General features: G+C 46.9%; 1 long non-coding RNA gene across 1 annotated transcript in view; it reads right to left on the reverse strand.

The window, feature by feature from the left end:
* Positions 1 to 2,533: 2,533 nt before the first annotated feature.
* Positions 2,534 to 25,708, reverse strand: part of LOC146197452 (uncharacterized) — a 52,675-nt gene continuing 29,500 nt past the window's right edge. The window contains exon 3 of the long non-coding RNA XR_014705667.1: positions 2,534 to 2,613. This is a non-coding gene — a long non-coding RNA (uncharacterized LOC146197452). The remainder of the gene's footprint in view (positions 2,614 to 25,708) is intronic.

Here is a 25,708-nt window from a genome sequence, read left to right on the forward strand (position 1 = left end):
GGAAGCGGCGGCACGCTTACTGCCGCTTTGCTGCAGCGCCCTTCCTGTCCGCGAAATGATGCGCCGAAAAATAAAGATTTTACAAAGTATACGCCACTTGTGTTGGAGGGAAGCAAGAGTGAGAAAAACAAGCTTTTCATCGCCATGCGCGCGCGCGAAACCCTCTTCATGTTGCGCCCTGAAGATAAAGAGAAACGGAAGCGGGTGAATGAGAGTCACAAGGGCCGCTGTTGTCGTTTTGTGCCGGCATGAGGACTGCGTGAGCTCGTTCATCTTAGAAAGCGTGAACATCGCGGGGGGGCGGGCTGCGTCTGACACTCCTCACACAGACCACTTCCTGCACGCCGTATGCGCGAGCTGTTGCTTCGTTGTCCCATTCTCTATTTGTTTTGCTTTAAAAAGTTTGTCCCTCCTTTTTTTCTGAGAATATTGGGTACGAGGTGTGAGAAATGTTGTGAACGCACTGACTACTTTTGACCACTATGCCAGACATGGGATTAATGAAATTATTATAATAAAATTACTGAAATCTGAACACTTTTTCTCATTAATTATTCGTGTAATGAATTCTTTCCCTGCGCTAAAAATTTTGTTACGCAATGAATTCATTTGAAGCAGAAATGTAGCTTTCACCGTAATGTTATACTGCTTAAACTTAGAAATTACTTTTCTTAAAAAGTAGCTGTGCTTTTTGTGTCAATAAGGTTAGACTGTTCCCTCGTGTGCCTAGTGGTGATGTCAGATTTCCGCTTATTTAGAATAGTGAAAAACTATGGGTAATTGTTTCCTAAAATATAATAATCAATACAAAAAGCAAGATTATTTAGACAATTCATGTTCAAACACTCCGCAAGCTCTGCACTAAAAATACTTTTCATTGATTCTAGTTTATACATATGTACATATGTAAATATAGTGCTTTAAAGCAAAGCCTGGTGCTTTGGCCTCCCAAAGCCAAGGTGAGGCACAGAATGTGCATGTTAAGAAACACTGAAAGGTGCGTAGAGACGCCACCGGAGAGCCACCTGTTCAACGTCCACACGATGCTGTTCGAGAGACCCCGTCTAGTTACAGTCTCCACCGAAATCCTCGGATCCCAAGTCGAGCACGCTGCACTCAGGCATGTTCGCACGACTGGGTTAAATATATACGTCGGATGGTCTTCACATAATCTGCTAGCTCACATAACTGTATTCTAATGAGCACTAGACGGATATATAGTACGCAATAAGGGAGTGATTACTCATTCGCATCCACCTAAGCGCCGCCATATACATTTTTTTTTTTCTATGAAAGCTGTATAGATTTCTTTTGTAGCCGTATGACACGGTAGGCTTATGTAGATACCAACGGGGAAGGGGGGGGGGGGGGGGGGGGAGTGATGGCGGCTCAACTTGGCTAAGCCTGGATATGCGAGCGAAAGCTACCAAATGGATTGTTCTCAAAGTCCAACTCCATGCTGTCGTCGCCTATGCACGGGCTGCAAATCGTATGGCGAGATTTGCGACTCCGCGCATCTTCTTGGCGTCTTCCGAATCTTCTTGCTTCAGTCGACCGGCTTCTTCTTCTCTGTCCTGTTCTCTTTCTTCTCTTCTTCTATCTTCTTCTTGGCGCTTTTTGAATCTTCTAGCTCCATTAGACCGGCTTCTTCTCCTACCTTTCCCCCTCTTCTCTCTTCCTTTCTTCTTCTCTTCTGTGGCTCGGAGCAACTAGTTGCCATGGTTATGGCGCATGTGCAGTAGCGACTAGGGACGCTTCCCCGAAATGCGCCGATAACTAGCCTAGTGTATATTTCGCTACAAAATCACTCCCTTATTGGAAATTCTATGCCGCTTTGGGGGCGGATTGCCCTTAACTCTGGACTGAGACCGATAATAGTGGCACAGATTAGAGGAGTCGTGGCCAAAGAACCGAAAGAGGAGCTACAGATGGAAGCCATCAACGTTGACCTGTGATACCTACAGATACGAATATGCCCGCGTGGCCTGTAGAAGAGCGTGGACCTATGACTTTCGGAAGATTCGATTCCCATCTGAATGGGAGTTCCCAAGTTGGCAGATCTTACCAACTCAGCCATGACATTGGTCTCGTGACGTCACACCAGTCAGTTCCTGGCCATGTCACCTGCCAACTATCATGCACCTGGCAGTATCGTGCTCGGCCCTTTTCGTTCACGTTATCCGACAATGCCGACTTGCGAGGAGCGCCCCCGTTAACGCTGTTGCATTAAATGTTCTTTGGTCGCATATTTCGGGGAATCCCACAGTGTGGAGTAGCAGATTTGAAGAACGAGAGTAATTACTGGTCGGTATTCACCGTAGCGCAGTCATACAACTAGGCGATGGTATTGGTTGATCGATCACTCCGTTCCCACTACGCAGATGCGGCGTCTTCACTCGCTAATCGCAAAGAAGCCCGTTACTAAGGGAACGACGCGGCAATGACAATATTTACGTGTGTAAATACTATATTTTATTGTTATTGCACAGAGTGGTGCAGCTAAGAGGCTAGGTAAGAAGTTTCCCACTTACCGGCTGTGGCAGGGGTGTCACTTAGGGACGAGCTTTTCCGCGCGCATCTCATCCTTAGGGCCTGCTCTTGCTCGCACGCCTGCTGCAGGAGGCGAAAGAACAAAAGACACAATAGTAACAGCAGTCACTACCTCTGGCGGGTCCCTTTGATGCCTGCTAACGAGGCATCGCAGACCTGGTCTAGAAGTCTCTTTTTTACGTCATGACACACGTTGCGTCTCCCGCTACCAGCTTGAGAGAGTCAATTATCTCCTCTGTAAAGAAGCTTGAAAGCGTGATGGCCGGTCGCGTAAAAACAGAGGGGGAACAATGTTCCCACACAAAGCGTAACAGCTTTTGCAGAAATTTCATAGATGAAAAATTTGTTCTTCCCGGGGTTCGAACCCAGGACCAACGCTGTCATTGCCGCCGCTCTGCCAACTGAGTTAACCAGGCAGGCCGGGGGATCAGAGTGTGGAGCAGGATTGAATTTACCAGCACCTCCGCATGTTTAGGGTCACCCGAGGTCGAATAGAATTGTATTAAGGGGCTACGTGTTAATTAGTAGTGAGGATGATAATCACTAATTATTATCTTAAGCGGCCCACGAGGTCCCTTTTGTGGAGTGTCCTTGCTGAAAAAGCTTCTCGTGGGCGCATACATGCGCGCACACACACACACACACACACACACACACACACACACACACACACACACACACACACACACACACACACACACACACACACACACACACACACACACACACACACACACACACACACACACGCACACACAGACACGCACGCACGCACGCACACACACACACACACACACACACACACACGCACGCACACGCACGCACACCATTCTGACGTCGCTAGCATTGACGGCGCTGGCATCGAGGCACCCTATTAGCAGGCAGCGCCGCCCATTGAGCAGCTGTGAGACTCGCGGTGGCGGCATCGCAAAACCGATGGCATAGCAAGAAAAAGCTTGCAGATACATAAATGTTTCGGCAGTATACTGCATAAAGAACGAGCCTTTTTTTTTTTTCTTTTTCGCACAAGAAATTTAAAATGAAGGACTGTTTTAATGGAGTAGGAAACGCATATGGCATGAAGAAGGTGTTGTTGGGAGCCTCTGAGATAATATACTGAAATGCACGTTCCACGTAATAAATGCGCGCAATATGTGAACTTACATACTTGCCGCTTTTGAAGTGTTATAGCGCACCCGCGCGGCTATAGGTAACGTGTGCCCGTTGCTGCCATTGGGACACGTGCTTGTCTGCATTTCCCGTGAAATCGCAGTTACCGGATATTATTTAGAGCATTTATCGCACCAGAGGGATAAAACACTTCAGACGAAAGCAACTTGCACTCCTGCAATCCTGCGGCTGTAGTACCGACAAGCAAAAATAAAAATGAAATGCGAGTACGGTACAGCGCTCGAGCTGTTGTTCAAGACGTGATGTTTCGGTTACGAGCCAGCCGAGCACCAGCTTAAGACGTTTGTGCAGGTCGAAAATGAACTCAAAGCAACTGGTGGAGGAGAAAACCTGTGAATGAAGGGAGTAATTACTAATTAACATAAGGCTCGGATTAATGTAAATATTCTAAATAGCCAAACTGTTACAGCATAATTAAATCAGTTGATGCCAGCTAGAATAAACTTTATTAAACCAACTTAACCACTGAAGATATTTTTATATGGGAGATATCCGAAAGGAACCATTACGACGTAGGCAAAAAAAAAAAAAAATCCCTAAACCTTTTTTTTTTTATTTTCGTAATTTTCCAGCGTGCGCGAGGTTTCCAGTCAGTCCGCAGTTTCTTTAGGGCGCTGCAGGCTCAGGAGCATGCTTGATATAGGAACAATTTCTGCAGCAGAAGTGTCTTTCCCGTTTTTGTTTTCAAAAATCAGCACACATTGGTTATTGAATGGGGCGGCGTCCCGACCAGTTCAAAATAACAACTGTGAGAGTTGACCTAGCGAGCTAGAGGCTGTGCAGTTAGCACTAACATAGCGATCCCCTAGCAAGAGGTCAGAGTGTCGTTTTTGTAACACATATCCGAGCTGTAGTAAGCCGGATGGGTTACTTCGCTTTCGCACCGCCAACTAAATGCTTCTTCCGTTTTCTGCAGTGACGTTCCGGACCAATAAATATATATCAGTGTTACGTGTTAGACGCACTTATAGCATTCATCTCTTGCTAAACGACAAACGCTAGCGTGCATGATGGAACGTTTCCGCGGGACATCTGTGATCAAGGAACTTGAGCTGTGCAAACCGAGTTTAGACAGTGAAATATTACATGTGCATGCCTGCACACCGGACAATGTAAACATTCATGTGTGAAACTGGCTGTCTTAGCAAACTGAATGAGTAGCAGCACTCGCGCCACGATTGGATTGCAGCTGGCGAGTATTCCGCAGAAGATACGTTCCTCGCCGCTAGTGGCGCTGCCGTTGTTGCTGGAGTTCTTTACGCCCGTTGGTAGGCTTAAATCTTCTACCCACTAGAGGGCCAGGACTGGCAGCGATGGAGCGAGGTGAGTGGGTGGCACTGGATGCTTAAAGCACGAGGTTGCTGTAAATTCGAACTTCGAAGCCAACACCGAAGAAGGTCATTTAAAATGAGCTGTTTTCTCTGCTTCGCAATGGAATTTAGAGTGAAGCTTACGTTTGCCTTCGTTCCTGCCTATTCAAGTTCGGTCGGTTTCACAGCATGATTCGCAAACATAGCCCTCAATTTCAAACTAGCAGTATGTTTATATAATGAAGTTCGAACGTAAGCGCGAGTTGCCTGTATCAGTAGGTGTCGTCATGGTGCACTGCGGCAGATGCGGAAAGAAAGAGATTCTTTCTTTCTTTCTTTCTTTCTTTCTTTCTTTCTTTCTTTCTTTCTTTCTTTCTTTCTTTCTTTCTTTCTTTCTTTCTTTCTTTTCTGACACATATAATTCAGTCAGCAGACGTGCCCCAGCCGTGTGTGGCTCGAGGATAGGCCAGCACGAGCTCTTCGCACGCACATATGTTTGCCACCAGCAGAAACAAACGCGGAGAGCTGCCGGGATTTACGACCTCGGCGAGCGTAAACAGAGCCACAGAAGCCGCGCCGTATGCCGGATGCTAAGTAACGGAAGGGCACCGCCAACCTCTCCGCTCACAAACTTCGCGGCGCATATATAGTAGCAAACGAAGAACGGCTTTTCGCGCCACGGTCACGGCCAAGCGCACCGCCCTGCTTCTCTCTCTCTCTCTCTCTCTCTCTCTCTCTCTCTCTCTCTCTCTCTCTCTCTCTCTCTCTCTCTCTCTAAGCTCCTCAGGCGGTGGCGGCGACTCCTCCGTCTTCCTTGTTGTTTTCCTGCCACCCTCAACGAACGTGAAGCGAAAAGGGGCGTTACCTGCTCTTCTCGCTTCTTCCTTCTGCGCTCTTCGCGGAGCTGGCAACCACGCACGAGACGGCCGTCGCCAACTAAAATGTTTTACCACCACCTACCATCGTTTCTTCAAAGGGAGTTTAAAGAAGGACTCTTAATTAACCCTCTTAGGAGAAGATATTGCAAGAGGAGGCGTTTTAAAACACCTGAAGACTGCGATTTGTCTAAGCAGTTGATCCTTGCGTCGACGGTTGTATTTTTTTTTCTTTTTGGCGGCTTTTTCCTTTGCCGCATGCATCAGTGTGCCGGAGAGGATGATATATGCTAGTTTCCAACGAGGATAATAGTAATTAAGAAGCCCGTGGAGCGTATGTTACGTGCTCATATAGGTTAGCTCTATATGTTATGTAAACTGTCCTTTCCAGTCTGTTACCAACTATTCTGCCGGAAGCGTGGGCTCATTTTCTTACTCTGTTCAAGTCTACTGCCTACAGCTTTCTGTTCACCGACGAACTTGCCTTTCTTTGCCCTCATTTATTTCTTTTAAACTCCTACCCATCTGTGGTGTATCTGCACTAGACATCCATGCCGTCTACTTCTTGTACAATCGGGGCGAAAAGTTGGAAAATGACGAGCTGCCGACAGGCTGCCGACAAGCATTTTCTAAGTTTCTTTGTTGTGACGACACCGTGCCCATTCGAAGGGAAAATAGGCCCTAGAACTGCTTATCTGACAACTTATAGCCTCCGACATCCACTCCACTTGCTGCAAATATATGGCCCAGGGAGACAACGAGGCTCCAATCACCAAGAAATACGAACCGCACCTGCGAAAGCCAATTAAGCGGCCGTCCTGCTCCAACCACACTAAGACATCCGGGCACATCACAGCAGCCGAGACTTCTCAGAAAAGATGAAATATCGCTGATGCCTTCCGCAGCTCGCGAAGTGAAGAGGAGGAACCCTACGCTGCCAGGAGGAATAAACGGGCCAATTGAGGGAGGCAGAGACGAGCTCCCAACTCACAGCAGTCCACATGAGACCAAGAGGCCGCATCCGAGCGGCTTAGTCCGCACAGGCGTGATCTTCCTTGGAATTGTACACTGGCGTTCATCTAAATTCAAATGTCGTCCTTAATAGATCTGTTTTGTTCCCCACCAAAGAGTGGCGCAGCTGACAGTTAAACACAACCCCTGAAGGTGGAAAGGCTCACCGGCGAACCTTGTCGACTCGACGTTCTTCTACTGGATGCTGTCCTCGGTCGACTGCAACCATCTGGGCACCACGAAGAGCTAGCTCGAGGGCGAGCTGAAATCCCGCGAACTTTCTTGTTTCGGAAACGAATCTTCGAAGTCAATATTTGTTGACGGGTGTCCTTGGAGGCGGATAGGCTAACGACAAGCCAGGCTGACAATGATTACGACAGGCAGGCGTATAGCTGGAGGCACTGTCAACAATCAAGGGGCCCCATGCCAAGGCAGAGATCGTCCGCACGCGGTTTGCCCAAAGACTACGAAAATCGTACCTGAAGGGCATGGCACCAGCCCAGATGTCCCAACGCCAACGGAAAAGGTTACTGTAATGCCTTACCAAAGCGCTGTTAATAATAAATAAATAAATTATTAAATTATTAAATAAATAAATAAATACCTATTCCGGACGAACCGCCCTCTAGCTCCCGTTCTTGCACACGGCGTGAGAGCCGGAACGACAGAAGAATCGCCACCACCAACGGCAAGTGGCAACCATATATGCGCTCGCTATGACTCGGATGAAAGTAGAGCATCCACGTACAGTCAACTTGCGCCATTAGTGATGATGCACCGAATATGCTAGCAATTGTTGCTACGCCTCCATAAAAGATAGCTGTCTAGTGAGCAGACAAGGACTTCCGTAGCTACGCCCTCTGGGCAGAGCCGCTCAACGAGTGACACATCATCTTCAATCCCTTTGTATAACTAAAATCCACAGCGAAGTGTAATTTGCTGGTTCTCTCAAGGGCGCGGCACTGCCGCACTGGATGGAGTCGCTAACGCTGATTAGCACAGCAACACGTCTCACGGGAGCCGCAACAGACTGGCACCCATCTCCTATAAAATAAGATACAACACATGGCACGAGGGCAAAGAAGCTTCACCTCCCGCTTCAGACGAGAACTCTCGATGGAAGAATTTCTTGACCTCCAGAGGAAACGATGTCTTCAAACATATAACTACGTCATGGAGTGCATGTATGAGTACATGGAGTACGCCGTAATTTTACAAGACGCCGCACCTACTTGACGCCTAGGAAAGCGGATCTCCCTCATCCTGAGTGAGATCGAAAATGGCACCAGGCGAATCCAGTGGCGGCGCAGTGTTGTACAACAGTTACAGAACTCATCGACTACTCAGCTCAGCTCAAGATCGAGGCCACAGGACAACCTCTGCCGCTTGCAACATTGATCGGATTACGCCACTTGACGAGCCAAAGCATCCAAGCCAGTCGTTTTAGCGGACCAAAGAACGCTCCTCCAGACGATGACAGACCGCGTGAAAACCGATTTGCGCTACGGCAAGGTCATGCGTCGGCGATATCAGCCATCTGTCCCGCGAATGCAGCCAAAACCGCAGCTACCCTCAAGACGGCGACGATCTGGCAGGGACAGCGACACTGACAAGGACGCATCATCCATCAGACAAGAATTGTTTAATGCGCTATTGAATATCGTTATCGGCAACGTGAGCAAACGACCGCTCAATATTTGCATCGATAGGGGAGCCAACGTGATTATCCACAACGAACATGCCCTTTGCCAAGGCATTCGCATGCACGCTTGGCAAACTACGTAATTAGTTAGGCCTGGAATTAGAGCATTAATCCGTCCCGCGCAGCAACGCCGCATGTTGGAGCAACGAAAGTGCTTCTCCAAGAAGCCACTGCCGGTCGATCTCATTCTCAGACAGGCGCTGCGTCAACGATGCTACTCTTGTGCAAATGATCAACTTTACTAATGCGTCACTGAGCTCGTCATGCCAAATACCAAAATCCTCAGAACGGGCGACTTTGATGGCTTCGCCAATGAGCCTGCTCACAATACAGCGGCTTTGTGTGGCTAAACGCGAGAGACTTGTGTTTACCATGATTACAACTCCATGCCTCTCGTAAAAGACGCGGTGTCGAGAATGACAAAGCAAGTAAATGAAAGACACGAGGACGTGCTAAGGTCTGTCATAGACAACCAACAAGAAGCTTTCACATCGAAAACAGAAGCAACTGGCATGCGTCCACACTACGAACCCAGAATAGAGTTGCGGAACAGCGTGCCGGACACCATGCAACAGGCGCTCTCCAGCTGACCGAGAATTTATCAAAGAACTTGTGAAGACAATGTTTACAAAAGTATAATTTGGCTAAGTGTGAGCGAATGCATTCTAACGATAGTCGTAGACCAACCACTCCGTCCAACAACCCCACGAAGACACGAAAAATCGTCCACGACTATCGGAAGCTCAATGAAGCTTAGCCCTTCAACCTTATGACGATCATGGAAGACGTCATCGACGATATCGTGGGGAAGGCCCAGCTTATTTCACCGTACTGGTTGTCAAGGCAGTCTTTCTAACTATTCGAGTTAGAGCTGAAAGCGTTCACAAGACATCATTTGTCACCCCCGACGTTAAATTTGAGAACAGAGAACAATCACCGTCAATGGCCTAAAGATGGACCTACGTAATCGCAAGTTCGCGCTAGACGAAATTTAATTTTCTGACTACGTAATCACAGCGGACGAATGGACGCTTGACGAAACAAGGGTCGCCGCCAAAAGCGATATTAGCATTCTAGTTTACGGCATGTTTCTTAAAGAAATTGGTTCACCTCAGCTGAAACACCCCGTTTTATAATTAAAGCAGGTTACGTGCCACTGTTGAACAGATGCTGTCTCGTAATCCCCTCTTATGTTTCCGAGCGACAGAATGCCAAGAAAACGGAATAAGGGGGGGGGGGGGGGGGGGGGGGCATAGACGGCAGCGGGTGCCACACGCTTACGAATGCAAGCTCGGCGGCCTTCGCTCATCCTCGTCGAAAGTGCCTGCCTAAGCACAAAGCAAATAAAAAATAAGAAAACGCTTTGTACAGCACTTCCTGACCTCATTTTAGCTAGAAAACCGCCGGAGTCGTTATTCACAGGTCGCAGCCTCGATGCAGTCTATGATGTGCCCTGCGTTGCATTCAGCGCTCTCATTATTTTCCGGGGGCCTCGTCGCAGCGTTTCGAAGCTGCCGAGATGGGACAGAGAGAGGAAATGGAGAGCAATAGAGAAAAATCACGTTTAGTCACGGTAAGATGATCTGTGGGGCTTCCCACAAAGCGGTCATTATGCGGGATTTTCTGCTTTCACCGTGCATGGCGAGGATGGTTTATGTACCAGGTGTTTCCACGAACACTTTCAAAATCAATGAAAGTAAGGAGTTGGAAGTGGAAAACAAATATTTTAAGATACGGATACTCAGCCGCGGTAGACCTATTTTACTAGGAAGAGTCTTTTAAGCATATAGCTAATTATTTAAGATGCACTAACCGTTACAATTAACTCAGTTGGTCGGTTAATGTCAGTGCCAAGAAAATCGGGCGCTTTTTACGCACAAAAGTTAGCTTAATAGACGCGCAGGAATATAATTTGAAAACGCAGCATCTGCGCCTAATTGTGGCTATATGGCGCCTAATTCAAACTGCACCCTTTATCAGGCCAAGTCATGATTATTCCGCTTCGCAGCTTGGCGCAAGGAATAGGCCAGTTACCGCAGACTGCGTGGTCGTTGGTTTTGATAGGTTGATAAGAATTGAGAAGAAAAAAAATAAAAGTGCAGGACAGAACAGAGTAGAGCAGACAACTCAAATTTGGCGCCGCTTTCGCTGTCACAAGTCATTAGCACACATCGCGTTGCCAACCAGCTTACTACACGTCCAATGCGCTTAGTTTCGCATTTGAGCGAAAAAAAACAACAACAACAACAAAACGCCACATTTTCCCGCGCCGTAGTGCTTAGCATAAGTTTTTCGTACAATCAAAAACTTGATATAGCGCCATCTTATCCACGGCTTCGAATTCCCGCTGACACTAATAATCGCACTGGTTTTTATTGGAACATTAATAAGCGAGATTTAATTCAATTAGTGAGCTTTATGTCTTTAACTTTATAATGAGAAGTTTTTGTAGTAAACTGCGTTCGTCGCGATGTGGGTAAATACCTGGAAATATTTTTTTTTTCTTTTTATCAAACGCTCTATTTTTCAAATTTTTCGAAAGTGCTTTTTTTTTTTTTTTTTTTAAGCACGTACCACGTTAGTTCTATTGCACTTGCACACCTCTGTCATCATCAGACTCGGTGGCACGGTGGTGTTTCATCACAAAGCGCGTGCACTGTCGATTGAGTAAATAATTACCCTCCGAAGGGGGTTGAAAGTCTGACTCGCACCACGATGTCGGGTCAGAAGTGTTGTAGAGTGAACTCATCTTCTCTGATGAAGGCCTTAGAGAGGAAGAAGGAGGAGAACGGAAAGGCAGATAAATTAACTAAGCGACGACCAGTAGTCTGTCCTACACGTGCGGAGGAGAACAAAGGAAGAAAAGGAAAAAAAAGAGCAGCAACAAAATGAATTTTGCACATGTCTATAGTCCTCTGTGATAAGAGGACAGAGGGCTTACTTAAAGTTTATAGTCAGCAACTCAACACCGAGTCCTTTAAGAACTTCAGATCATTTCGCCTTTTTTCGTTGTGATGAAGCTTTTGCCCAAGGCCTCAGAATATTTGCTTCTGTAAGAGGACGAGAGTCCAAGCAGCGGAGTGTAGCAGCCTGAAAAGCACGATCTCGCTTGAACCTATGGCACTCACACATTATGTGCCCAATTGTTTCATCACACCCGCACTGCTCTTACAGTGGAGAGTCTGCCGTTGCGATGAGATGGGAACAGGCGTTTGTAAACGCCACTCCAAGCCACAGGCGGCACAACAGCGTAGCATCAGAGTGGGGATGGTGGAATGGTATTTGCGGTTTAAGTAAGGGATGCGAACAGGATGTCCAGCCTCCAGGTGTAGACCGTAACTTCTGGTCATGTTTCGGGTGAGCACTCGAAGGAGCCTTGCTGCGTCGGCTCTTGTGACAACTTTGGTTGTATCGCGAGCCGATCGAACAGCATCGTCAACTAAGTCGTTGCCAACAATGCCACTGTGGCCTCGTGGCCAATAGAAGATGATTTCGTGACCATTTTCCACCGCCTGATGGTGTAAATGTCATACCTCCGCTACAAGTTGCCCGTGGGCGCCATGGCTCAAGGCAGGTTATATACACTCTAGGGCAGCTTTAGAATTACAAAATACAAAGCAATTTATTAGGTGTTTGTTGAGAGATGCACTTAGCTGCATGAAGTGCGATCAGTTCTGCCCAAATGGAGGTAGTCCTATACGAAATTAGTCGGTTTATCTTGGTCTGCCTGGAAGGAATCACCACGGCGCAAGCAGAACTAGCAGAGGTTGCTGAGTCATACATATAGACGGGAGTATGGTCCCAATAGTCAAAGTGTTGCCTAAAACAAAATATTACAGGGTTTATTACGTAATTTTACTTAGTCATCTTTGTCTGCCTTGCCGTACAATCTACCTATAAAGATGCACTGGTGTATGATTCGAGGCTTCTCTGTAGCCCGGCAGCACTGGAATATTAAATGCTGGCTAGAAAAAGCAGCTGGGTGGAGTGGAGATCAAGACATCACAAAGTTGTACGAACTAGCCGTCCTCGAGTGCACTAGACAGCCCTTGAAGATTCTTGCTGTAACATACAAACAGGAAGTTGAAGATGTGTCCCCTCGACACTTTCCACGCAGCGTTAATTACGCTTGTTAAGAGCAACACGGCGTAGCGGCGGCTGTCTTCAGCGGCGGCCATTGGATCAGGATTGTATAGAGTCGGTAGAACACGGAACTGACCGCCTCTCCCAGCTCGCACCGCCTGAATAGTTTCGAGCTGCACGGCCGCCGCGGGTCACGTAATTATCACGGACAACAAGGAAGACACCTCTAAGCAACCAGTGGTGTGTCGATACCCTCGCTAACCGGCTTCCCACCGCTACGACCTTCCTCCTCACCAATGCATACTGCACACTCGGGGGGACAGCGGGGCGTTTCTTTATGCCGCAGTATGCATACAATCGAAGACATCGTCGAGCGCATCGCAGACAAAAACGGAGAAGCAATAGCAGGGCGGTGAAGAGAAGCGGCAGATGTCCAGTCTAATGGGACGATTGTTTTGCTGGCGTCTAGCACTGCATGGCTGATCATGCCTGTCGTTTCTTGCGTTGTAGGAAGCGCTTGCAGTATTCGGTGTATATACCCCAATAGCCGCGACGAAGTGCTTCGGCTGTATACCGTGCCGACTTCCTCCTCTTCACTTGAGCGCGAGCCGCAGCCAATGCAGGAAGAAGCCAAACTACCTGTAGTGAAGCTCCCGGGAACCGGTGTACGTAGTATACGATGCTTCACAGAGGTACAGCAGCAACACACACAGGCCACCGCTCGGTTCACTGATGCTACGCCACGTTGAACGGAAAGTGACCGCTTCATCCCTCTATACTGCCTCTCTATCATGAGTCTATCTCATCGCGGAAGAAGGAGTCAGTGCTCAGAGACCGCCGCGCGACCTTTTCCCGCGGCTATTGTACGCGACGCACATTTTCGAACTGACGCGCGCATCTGCGGATGTGCCGGCCTCCGTCTCGTCTTCTTTTCCTCAATGAGCATGCAGTGTATGGCTTTGCTTTCTTCCGGCGCATTGTATGCGTCTCTGCTACGAGGTGTCCGCATTGGCGAGCCTTATAGTGTGTGCGTGCGCGAGCGAGCGCGTCTCGGAGAGTATCGGCACGTTGCTTGGAACAAACAGTCGGCTTCCTTCATCGAAAGCGGCATTCGATCGATTGGGGCCATCGTGACGTGCCCGGGTGCGAGCTAAAGGAAGCATAAATATGTGCATGTGCGCGCACTGAGGGTGTGCAAAGGTTATTGGGCTCGCGAAATGGGCTACGCATAGAAAGGCTGCGCTTAGAAGAAATACGACTAAGTTAGATTCGAGAGTAAGGAAGAGTTGACGCGTATTCGGTTCGCCCGGTGAGCCGAAACTGAGAGCCAGATCGTGTCTGGGCGTGTTCCTTACTGACTGCGCTCACCAGGTATACCTGTATGCCCGCGCCCGTGTATAGATGCCGAATACACTGCAATCACAGCGATGTGTGTATCGATTATTCGCGAGGAAGTTCAAGCCGCGTACACACAGCGAGCGCATTGAACGTCGGGACGGGACAATGACGGGGAAACGAACGCCCGTTTTGCCCGGGGCATCAATACGGCGCAAGCACATATGCGTCCCTTCTCTTCGCCTCAAGTTGATGTGAATGCTGCAGCGGCCAATTTAGCAGCACGATTTTCCGGTTGTCACGAAAGTGCGCGAAGTTTGCCCCAAACATCATTTGCAGAGGAGCACGCGAGTATTAAATTGTGAAGAAATAAAAAAAAAGTAAAATAAAATAAAACAAGAATGTTAAAAAATACGCGGCAAATACTTCACCGAACACTTTGGGGCTATCTTCCATGTCTCTTCGTTGTTTACCTTTGGGCTTGTTTCGAAGAAGAAAATAAAGAAAATCACAAGAACGTAAGACCACAGTTGATCGTCATGCCGATTTCCTGTCGGCGTTATGATGCACCGTCATCAGCGTATAAGCTCAATGATCCGGTTCCCAGGTTCAATCACGCCTCCTTTGCTATCTCCCCCCCCCCCCCCCCTTTTTTTTTTTATGTAAGCCTCCGTCTAACAGTAACTTGCATTTATTTCTCCAGCTCCCCACGGCAGGTGCCTCACCCGCCCTCATCACGTTGCGTGACAGGATAAACATTGCTTTTTAAAGGTGCTCCATCAAACCGCCGACGTGGAAACATGGCTCCTCTGAAACCCCTAGTATTTTTCGATCTTGGAAGACAAGCGTTATAAAAGAACGCTAAACACGGAGGCTGCCGACGACGTAAAACCATCGAGAAAGGTATAGCAAAAAACGATTCAGTGAACGATTGATGGAGCTGTGCATATGAGAACAGGGGAATACTTCAAGCGAAAAACCGAACGAGGACCCGTTTACGCGCACTTTTACTCAAAGATTCGGTTATTAGGCGTCTCATTCTTCTTACACTTTTCCAAAAATACGTTACAGTTAAGCATAAGTGTGTTGGGCTTAAAATAATGTACAGTCATGAGCAATATGAGCTATAACAAAGTTTGAGCATTCATTTATTTATTACTCTATAGTTTTGTTTGGCAAGAACAGATTATTTATTTTCTTACAGAAATTTCCTTTGGATGCATAATATCCGTAGGTCGCCATTATAGTTAATAGAAAAATACCGAGAATGTTCGCAATTTTGTGTAAAAAGTTTGTTCTTGCTCATATTGCTCATGACTGTACGCTCTATCCCACAGTTGTCGCTACGTTACTCTTTACGGTTACTTCAGGAAAAGAAAAAGCTGTTGCTGTTTGGACCAAGAGATGGCGCTTAAATTTAACAGTCGCATTTATCTGCCGCAGACCTACAGTAGAAAGTCTCCGTGATTGGGTGTCGCTGAAGTTTTCAGCTCTGGCAGTAATTTAGCAGTTTGTCTGCTACTTTCAGCAGCAGACAAACTGCTGGTACTGAGGCGACACGGTATGCACCAACCCTGGGGGCTACGTGAGCACAGTCCAGCCATTCCACCCAAACTCCAGCGCACGTCTCAGTCCTTTCTTTTTATTCGATTGTCTTTCTTCTTCGATTGTCGGACACAAAACGGCGGTGCACACATGAATACAACCCGGGCTTGCTATCTGAAAACACTGGAGCACGATCCGATAACGGAGAACCATCGACTTGGAGGCTTCCCTATTGATACAAAACGATGTTGACACAATTACTGCTATTTAATGCGGTCTCATCACGAGCACAAAAGCTAGTGAGGTCGGTTAGTGCGCGCATGCAAGCCGCGTGACATGAACTCTCCTAGTACGCTAATTCTGACAGTATGTGGCTGGACACCCCACCCCTACTCCTCCTGCAGCGTGCCGCGCACGATTAGTTTGTGAACCGACGGTATACATGCGCGCCGCTATTCTAGCGCCCTGTTCTCCAAAAACATCTGGCGTCAGAATCGGCGTCGCTAGCGAAAAATCGCCGACATGTAAGGTGGTAGCTGACATAGCTGGACATCGACTCATAGTTGTATTGTGCGACATCACGCGAGTGATTGCGACTACGCAACGTGGCTGACCTGGCAGCAGCTGCCAACTCAGGATTTTCAATTCAGATGGGATGTGTTGTACGGCGGGGTACATCTGGGCGCCTGGCGACGATACAACACTGGCGACGAGGTAACCGACTCTGCAGTGACTCTTCGGGCAGCATAGGTAATATCAGAATTGAGGAGTTCGAAGAAGGCTCTGTACCTTCCCCGACTGTGTCGATAACCCCGAGCACGTACGTGAGTCGTGACTGTTACTAAACACTCCTGGCACCATAATTTACGCTAGCTCGGCAAGGGGTCTCGTAAACACCCCCGTAACCACAGCCAACCATTAGTCATGCGGTACATGTCACTCAAATTCATTCTTCTCCTAGGCAAATATCACGCAAAGAACATAAAGTTTTATTTTATTCAGGTCTCATGGTGTGCATAAATGTTACTGTAGATATTGGTAGTGTAAAATATGTCGTGAGAGTATTGAGTTTATGTTATTCTCTTTCTCTTTTCGGTGTGTCCGATTCAAGTCACTGCTTATTGCTGCTACGTACGGCAAAATATAAGAAATCAATGTCGCTGAATAAAACATGCAGAACTGCAGCTTAATGAAGGTGATTAAGGTGTGTCTGCTATGTTGTTATTTTAGGCGCTCATTTAGAGGAACAGGTGGCGCTAGCTGCCTGCCGACTCCACCTTCCTCTTATAGCCTGCTAACGCTATATATAGCTCTTGGAATGCGAAGGGCCGATAGAGACATCCAGCCAGCAACGCGCTCGCGGATACAACCGTTATAAACGAAAGTATCTGGTGGTCACGAAAACCATCACGCGCGTGCCAATGGCTGCGCTGTGCATGCCAACCTGCCGCTGATCGTATACGTATCTACATGATGTAGAACTAAAAGGTACCCTCACAAGCCGAGATCGATTTATCATCGGCAAAAGTGAGAGCGGGTGATGGTTGCTTCGATTCTTTCCATATAGGATTTGCCCACGTCCATCTAGGAGACAAAAACTCGGTTATTAATGAATTTGGCTCCACTCTGTGTATGCTTGTGCATATGCATGCGGGCGTGTGGTACAGCTGCCGTGGGAAGCCAGTAGCCAAGGCTGGCAAGCGCTCGAGCGGCATGGCACCGCCCTAAGTGGGGCCGACTAATGGTTGCCTATAATCAAGCTCAGAGGAAATCTGCAGCGCCTGGACGCTTAGCTCTTCCGGCTTTACTGTAGTCGGCCACACGCCCACTGCTGCGAAGGCGAACCGAGTAGGCTTACAGACAGCTGCAGAGCGCTTCTACCGAGCTTGTACTTTTGAAAAACAAAAACAAAAACAAAGATTTTACACGCTTTCTGCCTTTATCACTCAGCGTTTTCTTCGTGCACTCTTCCCCTTATATTAATACTCGACAGATCGCTGTAAGCATCGAGTAATTAAGTAACTTTAAAACTAATTAATTAATAAAAAGCTGAACCACTGCGCAATCCTCAGCAAGGCCTCCCCTTGCCGGCTCTCGATAAATAGGAGCCAACCACTCGCGCTGAAATAACGAGCAGACGGCCTGGCAGTGGCGGAACAGGGTTCGCTTGTAAACTGTTATTTTGAGAAATGGACTATATATTGTGAAATAAAATAGCTGAGCTACAGGCAAGGAGAAGGCAAACATTGCCAGAGACGGGCACAAATTCTCAAATATCAGATGAAGCCAACGTAACGAATGCGAACGTGATAGCTTGTACTTTCAACACAATACAATGGAGCTCGGGGTGAGGCATAGTTTAATTTCGTGGTGGTATCTATAAGTATGCAATCAGCCACAAAATGTAGGATATGCAGCATATATACTTCTTCCATTATCCTGCTCAGTGTATACACCTGACATCACGTTGCGCTTCCGTGTTCCGAGATTTGTGCTGTTGCCTGTACTATTATTCCCCGTGATCTGACTGTGGCAATGCAAAGCAAAGAAAAGCACGAAGCGCCCTCCGTGCTTTGCTTCCAGTGGCAATGCGCCTACGACAAACTGGTTTCTCCCATAGCGAGCGCCAAGCACAGCTGTCACTGGAATGCGTTTGAAAAAAGAAAAAAAAATGCTTCAGCTATGGGCACGTCGGACAGATTCAGATTCAATCGCTCTGCTTTGAGGCCCGGTAAAGGTACATTGTACGGACCCTCCCCGAGTGCGCAGACCGGCTTTCAAAGCCAACCTCTTGCGTATATCTCGCAAGACTTTCTGGTAGGCTCGGTACGACGGCTGTGAGGCGTGTTTCGATCCACTATGTGAGTCGTAACAGAGCACATTTAAGTTAGCACAATTTTAAAAGTGCGTGTTGCGCGGTGGCAAGCTTTATCTGCAGCTTTATCCATTGATTTTCCCCATGACTACCCACTGTCCAGAAGTGGACGATAGGCATTCGGTGCTCGTACTTCGAGTGTGCCAGCAATGCTGCTCTGTGCATGACAAACACCACGTATTTCGGTTGTATGTTTACAAATTATATTTATATACCAGCGTTGAGCTCCAAAATTACTGCTGGCTATTCTCCGTGCGAGCATGAGGTCCATGTAAATTGCTGACGTGTCCAGCGTCACACCTCTGATCGCGTGCGACGACGGCTAACCTCACGCTAACCTCGAACCGAAAGCAGTTTATAACTCAGCAAACGCGAACTTCTACGAGAAAACAAAGCTGTATGTTGGGCGCTTGACTAACTTTGCCAAACTACCCAAACATTGTCGCTCGACCGGTCACGCTTCCAGCTTTCCGGTTGTTCACTCATGCACTGCAGTGCAGCGGCATGCTCGATGGCGGTTGCGTGGTCATAGCCGCTATACCAGCGCAAGCCTCAAGTACAGTCGACAAGCCTTTTTGTCATGACTGTTAGGTAGAATTTAATAGGATGATGTTATTTTATGGGCGCTCTATCAGGATTACGTTATTCTGTACCTTGAGAAGCATTTGAGCCAGCTACAGGCGATCGTTCCCCAGTACATTTACATTACCTTCGCTTCATATATCAGTGCAAGATCGCAGACGGTGCAAATGTTATCGATAGCGTGCTTAAATTACGAGCAGACTGAGGCTATAGACCACGAGATTGTTTAATAAGTGCGAATCCGAAGCCAGCGAATGTGTATCTCTGCTAGCTCCGTCGCTGGCTTTTAACCTGTACGAGTGAGATCAGTGTTGCTGCGCGCAGATATCCGTGATCACTGTGGGAACGCCGAGATGAGCATGGGCGAACTTCTCTTTGCACCTCCACTAAAGTCGTGAAGGCTAAGCATAGAAAGCAGAATGCGGCTATGCAAATTAAACGCGTATTTAGCCATGAGCCTACAGCGACGTCCATCTTACCTTAAATTTGAAAAATTAGAAACGCATGGTCATGTCAGAAGGTATATCCTGAGGTGCCATATTGCTCTGGAAGCTCCATCGGAATCTCCCAACAGGGTCGTCACCACCGCTGTTCGCCCTGTTTCCCGCTCGGGTCCAAACGAGTGGTCGTGCTCCAATGCAGTCTTCGGAAAGAGCAGCAAGACAGGAATGGCTAGACAAGTTCTTTAGCACGTGCTTCTGTGTAAATTTCAGACCAATGGAAATATTGATGCGTAATTTGAAACATCACTTTTGTGCGTGGTCGGAAATCATGCAAGACCATAATCCAGTGAATAATGTACGCGAAGTTTTCAGTGCATAAAACGCACTCGGATACATTCGGAAAATGTGCAGCTCAAAGCGAAAGACGTTTTGTACGACGTCAGGTTAGAGATTTGTTTCATTTCCTTGCGCCTCGTTTCGTGTAATTCGGCTTCAGTCATGCGTAGGCGCATTCCATGCACTTCCTGTCATAGGCTCCGGTCAGGACAAGCAGGTCACGAGGTTTAGACACACGGAAACTCACGCAGAGTGGCGATTGGTTAGCCAGCACGTGTGTTGTCCTTTCTGTTCCCGTTTTTTAGGGGCCTTCTTCGTGTTATATATTAATATAGGTTTGAGCAGACGCTCCAGAAAGAGTAATAAAACCTTATAAGCAAAATGCTGGCCTGTTTATCTTGCACGCCGTACTGCTCTGGGCCAGCACTGTCTCGTTTCGCACTTGCATGAGTTCCACAGGAATAAAGAAAAAAAGAAAACTCTTGGCTCCTCGATCTTTGGCAGCTTTCTGGCATTATTAATGCGAAGGCATTACTTCGCTGTGTTCACAGATTTCTGTCCGCAGACCGCGTCCGCAGACCGCGTCAGCAAAATCATGTCTGCAGCAGTTGAGTAATTGAGAAGTGGCAGAGGTTAATGGATGGTGTCAATCGATAGAGGGTGACGTAACGTTCTGTCTGAAAAATAATTAATTACAGGAACAAAAATGTAAAACTTGTCCGCGGCAGTTGTGAGTAATTAAGACGTGATAGAGGTTAATGAGTGGTGTCAATCGATAGAATGTGACGCAATGTTTTGTCCAAAAATAATTAGGCCAATAGTTAATTAGGCAATTAATTAGAGGCAAAACACGCAAAATATTCTCCGCAGCAGTTGTAATTGAGAAGTGTTAGAGGTTAATGATTGGTATCAATCAATAGAGGGTGACGTAATCCTGTGCCTGAAAAATAATTAGACAAATAAGTTAATTAGGTAATTAATTGCAGGCAAAACATATAAAAGTAAAGGCGAAAATGGGCTCATTAGCCAATGGCTTGGCGCCACATTTGAATGTATGAAATTCTAAAATGGTTAATTAAATCAGTCAATTAAGGTGACGTCTATGTGACGTCACGCAACCTGAAGTTGAGCCAAAAAAGGGCATAGGAAGGGATTGGCGCGCAATTTGAAAATACCAAAGACTAAAATGGATAAACAAGAAGTGAATTAAGTAACTAGAAGCAACCAGAAGCAACCAACAGCAGCATCCGTGCTTTCGTATTACTCCAGTGCAGATTCTGCAGTGCTCTTTTCCCTTCAGCTACTGTGACAACCATCAAAGGAAACAGGGAATGTTGGTACGTCTTTTACTAATCGATTTCTGCTTGTTCCTGCTGGAAGCCGGGATTCGATCGGAGTACAGCATCGACATCATCGGTGACATCGGATCCAAACAACAGCTTTCTACGAGGCCGTTGGTATAGGTCGTCGAAGTAGAGTTTTCTTACTCGCAGTGCATTTTGCGCTGGAAAAATAAACCAAAAGCTGCAGAAACGCAACTTCTTGCTCAGTTTTAAATTAATATGTCGTCGTTGAAGTCGGGTAAAAAGTATTTTAATAATTCACAGAAGTGTAATGCTTTTCTCGAGCATTATGCCGACACGTATCACTATGCAGACCGTAATTCGCTTCGCTATTCTCGATCCCGGCACTAAGAACTTGGCCGCGAGGCTTGCATCTATATAGAACTTCAGCCTTGCTCCAGCGCAGAGAGCTAAGAAATTCAGCCTTGTTTAGTGGTAAAAGAAAAATAGTGCGCTGTGGCCCAAGAAAGCGTGGCCTTGTAGCGATCGAAGAAAATTGGCTGCGTATGAATGATGGACGTTTTATGGAAATCTTACTGCGCACATACGTGAGCGCTGAAGCAAGGGCCAAGGCTATTTAGTCGTAATAAGGTTAGCGCGGTGGCCCTCGCAAATCCACAGAGCGGTACCACTAGTCAGTGCTTCGAAATGCTGTGGCCTGAATGAGTGGCCGTGCACAAAATATATTGCCTGACAATATGGCAAGCAAAAGCAACTTTGCCACAAAAAAAAAGAAAAAAGAACGGAAAGGCCACCGTTCTAAACCCGAATGCTACCAAGTACGGAACAGTTGCATGTAGATGGCTTACACGTTATGGCTACATGATTCCCGTGAAATATCACGGGAATCATGATGGTGCTCAACGCTAATTAAGATTAGCATGTTCACTCTCTACCTGTTTACATTCATCCTTCAGGTAGAGAGTGAATAGGTGTCTTTCCAAGAAGGAGCAGCACATGCCGGTATTGTTCCACGCCCACCACTGATATGGATGTTTGTCTTCTGGTGGCGACATGTACGTGAAAAATAAGGCTTCAAGAATGGCGACAGCAGAGGAAGACTTGGCCCTTCCAGAACCTGCCCAGGGTTCTGGATCAAAATAGCCTCCACGACGCAGTATATTAACAGTCCCACCGGAAGGCAACTCCCCAATAAAAATAAAAAAAAATGCCTGCCTTTGTCTCTCTTGAATCTTCCAATGAAGCAAAGTTACTTGTATCAAGGGGCTAGCCACAGCTAGGTGCATCGACACCCCGGAAGCCTTGGGCGCTCAGCCGCAATTCATGATCGCGCTTTGATATGCTTCCAGACACGTATAGTTGGGGCGCTACCGATTAAACGCAGCACGTGAAAGGCGCGCGATGAGGCGCCGGCATCCGGAAACGACGATGCCAGAGAGGAAAGCCCCGCGTGCCATCAGAAGACGATACCCACCACTGGATGTCGTCAGTGTGCCGACGAAATTCTGTGCAGGCGATATTCAGAAAACGCCCATTACCTAAAGGCGGATATAGTTATCAGCCGGCACTTTGCTTTTTGTCTTTCAGTCGCTGCTGCCACTCATCTTTGGCCGGCCGATCACAACACTTTTACTCGCGGACTATGACAGATACATTTGTCCTGCAGTGAAAGTAGTTGAGATGCCGACACACACAAAGCTGAGCGTTGCTCTAGAGCCTTCAACCGAGTGTTTTGCGGCAACAGCGCATTGCATTTTGCAGCGAAATACAAGGACATCAAAATAACTCGTCATCATCCCGCCTTGGCAGAGCACGGTGTAGAGCGGCAAAGTCACAGCGTTGCAGCGACGAGCGCGTTCAGGTCCGGAGTCCGTGAATCGTGCCCGAAACACGATGGAACCGAAGACCGAAAAAGAAGGCTGAGCGTACACGTGAGGATATATAGAGGCTAAAACGGGCCTGTGAGGCATCCCAATAGCGGCAGACGCTTTTGAGACACCGAAACAAGTCCATCATTGAAGACATCGCTTTCACAACTGCCTATAAGCTTTCGCCGCTGAAGGCACTAAGCCGGTGCGCTGAGCTCTACCAACTTTTTTCGTCTTCTATACGTGAATCATTTTGTATACGCCTTTTACTGCAACATAAAAGAAATAAATCGAATGCGAGGAAACAAGAGCAGAATTTCAAAATAAACTTCGCTGCTTTGTCTATTTTATTTCTCGGTGTGCGATTCGTTGCTACGGTAGCAAAAAAAAGGAAAAAAAAAAGATCATCGTTCAATAATTCAAAATTTCAAGCAGCACCGACATCCTTCACGGCATGAGATAGGCGAAACAGCGCTGCAGGGGAATATAAACACCTACTCACGAGGGCCAGCACTAAGTTATAGAAAAGGTCAGCGAACTGCGGCATTCACCTTCCGGGAACCCCGACGAGCATACAAATAGCGCCACGCGAATGTAGATATCACGGAAGTATATTTACACGTTGATGATGACACCGGATCGACGCAGCAGGGCACTCTGTTGCGAAGTGCATATATGCGGAAAAAATGGCTAGAGATCGTCGCTTCTGATAAGAGAGAGAAAAAAAGAGAAGTAATGATATGTGTGTACACGGTACAGGTGGAGGGGCAAGCACCCCTCACACAGTCGGGGGTCGTTATCGAGTTCTCGCTCCCGCGAACTCTAGCATCTCAGCTCATTACGTGCTGAGCTCATTTCGTGAGTGCTGAGGCAGCACGGTTACTCTCACACATGTTGCATTAAGCGATGTGTGCATACGGAGGAAGTTACCCCTCATTTAATGTTTGGTAGTGCAGAATGGTATGTTATGTGGTAAGATATCCTTGGAAACTAATAGCGCTTTTACACTGAACGGAAGAAAAGAAAAAGCACCGAGAAGAAGCGCTAACTTTCAAGTGACCTTCATCGAAAGCATTAAAGGCGCGCGAATGTTCGAAAACTAAATTTTGAACGGCGAATTGAATATCTTCCTATTCGAATAATCAAAGGAATAGTATAGCGTATGTTCAAATGTATTCGAAGAGAATCAAATACATTGTCTGCTTTTGGAATACTTTTTGAATTATTAACACGACGCATTAATAAAAGCCGCCGAATGTTTCCCTGACGACTCCGAAAACACAGCCCATAGCGATGCCGCTTACCGTCTTGGAGTTCGATACCATTCGTGTGGCGGCGTTCTTATATCACCTATATAATGCTCATGATCTCTAAGTCTAGAATACGTGGAAGGGCTCAGGCAAGTTCAGCAAGCCTGGCCAGATGCATGGCTCTCACCTGTGTCACGTCCTGAGCTGTGGCTTTAATTTATTCTCGTTCATCAGAAGCGAACTGTAATGCTCCCCCCAGTGTTACTTGATGATCATGGAGTCCGTATGCTGAATTCGTGCTACAGCCGATTATTCGATATTAGCGCCTCTTTTTACATCTGCAGCCTTAACTTCATGAGTTCCAGCATCATTACCGCAACGCCGCTTCTCGTGCTCCAATTTCTGCACAAGTGATTGTTCTGCACGAGTATTCGTGCAAGTAGAGAATATTAATACAAATATTCTACTAGTATGCGATTCGCTCCTATCAGTTTTCAATTCGTATTCGAACCTTAAACGTATACATATTCCATTCCGTGGCGGAGCAAAATACCCGCATGCTATTCGGCGGAGACAAAATTTCGCGGCAATCAATTTGATTGGGCTCTAAATACATTTTTGGCAGCTTTATTTGAATGCCCACTGTTCGTACCCGTCCACTCGTATGCACGTGTCCCCATCTACAGGCACTATTTTCTTCTAACATGCAGAGTGAGTTTTAATCCCGTTTTACTTGATGAATCATTGTTTAAAGTCCGTAATTGTGCTTTGCCATGCTCACTCACCTTAAACTTTGCTGAGTCCTGATTTGCCAGAGGTTTAGGTAACACTTACTCCAAAACCTTCCTTACGTTCAAGGCTTTCTTTATGTACAAGCTTTTCATTATCTCCCAGTTTTCATTAAACGATGTGTTTAATGCTATTCAATGCGAATTTTTCTTGAAATGCAGTAAAATATAAGCCTGCGAAGTATGTGCAGATAAATTATATGGCCTGGTGGACAGCTCGGTTTTTCGGTTTTGTTCGGTTGTGGAATACATGAAAGATAACGTATAGATGAAGAAATTGAGGGCCTTCGGCATGAAAGCGAGCTCGATTAAATTTCTGAATCAGCAGCGTGTATCAAGATATGGAACATAAAACACGCCCTTTTGACACCTCGTTAAGTCGGCTTTCTAGCGGTACACATTGATAACATGGCGTCACTGTTTCCTGAATTATCACGGAGAGCACGTTACCATTACTTATGTCTCAAGAAACATGTTGAAGGAACGCTCAATTTCACAATGCGCTACTTGGGAAAACCAAGTTGAAGAGCTTTGGAAAGAGTTGCTTTTTTTTTTTTTAAGTTCGGGGCTCCAAGGCACGATGCTGATTCGAATTTAAAGAAAAACAATGCTCACTTTCGATATCAGTGTCCTTCAATTTTGCAATACATATAATATTTC

Source organism: Amblyomma maculatum, chromosome 3 (genome assembly GCF_055883805.1).
Source record: "Amblyomma maculatum isolate TAMU_Amacu chromosome 3, ASM5588380v1, whole genome shotgun sequence".
Taxonomy (NCBI): domain Eukaryota; kingdom Metazoa; phylum Arthropoda; class Arachnida; order Ixodida; family Ixodidae; genus Amblyomma; species Amblyomma maculatum.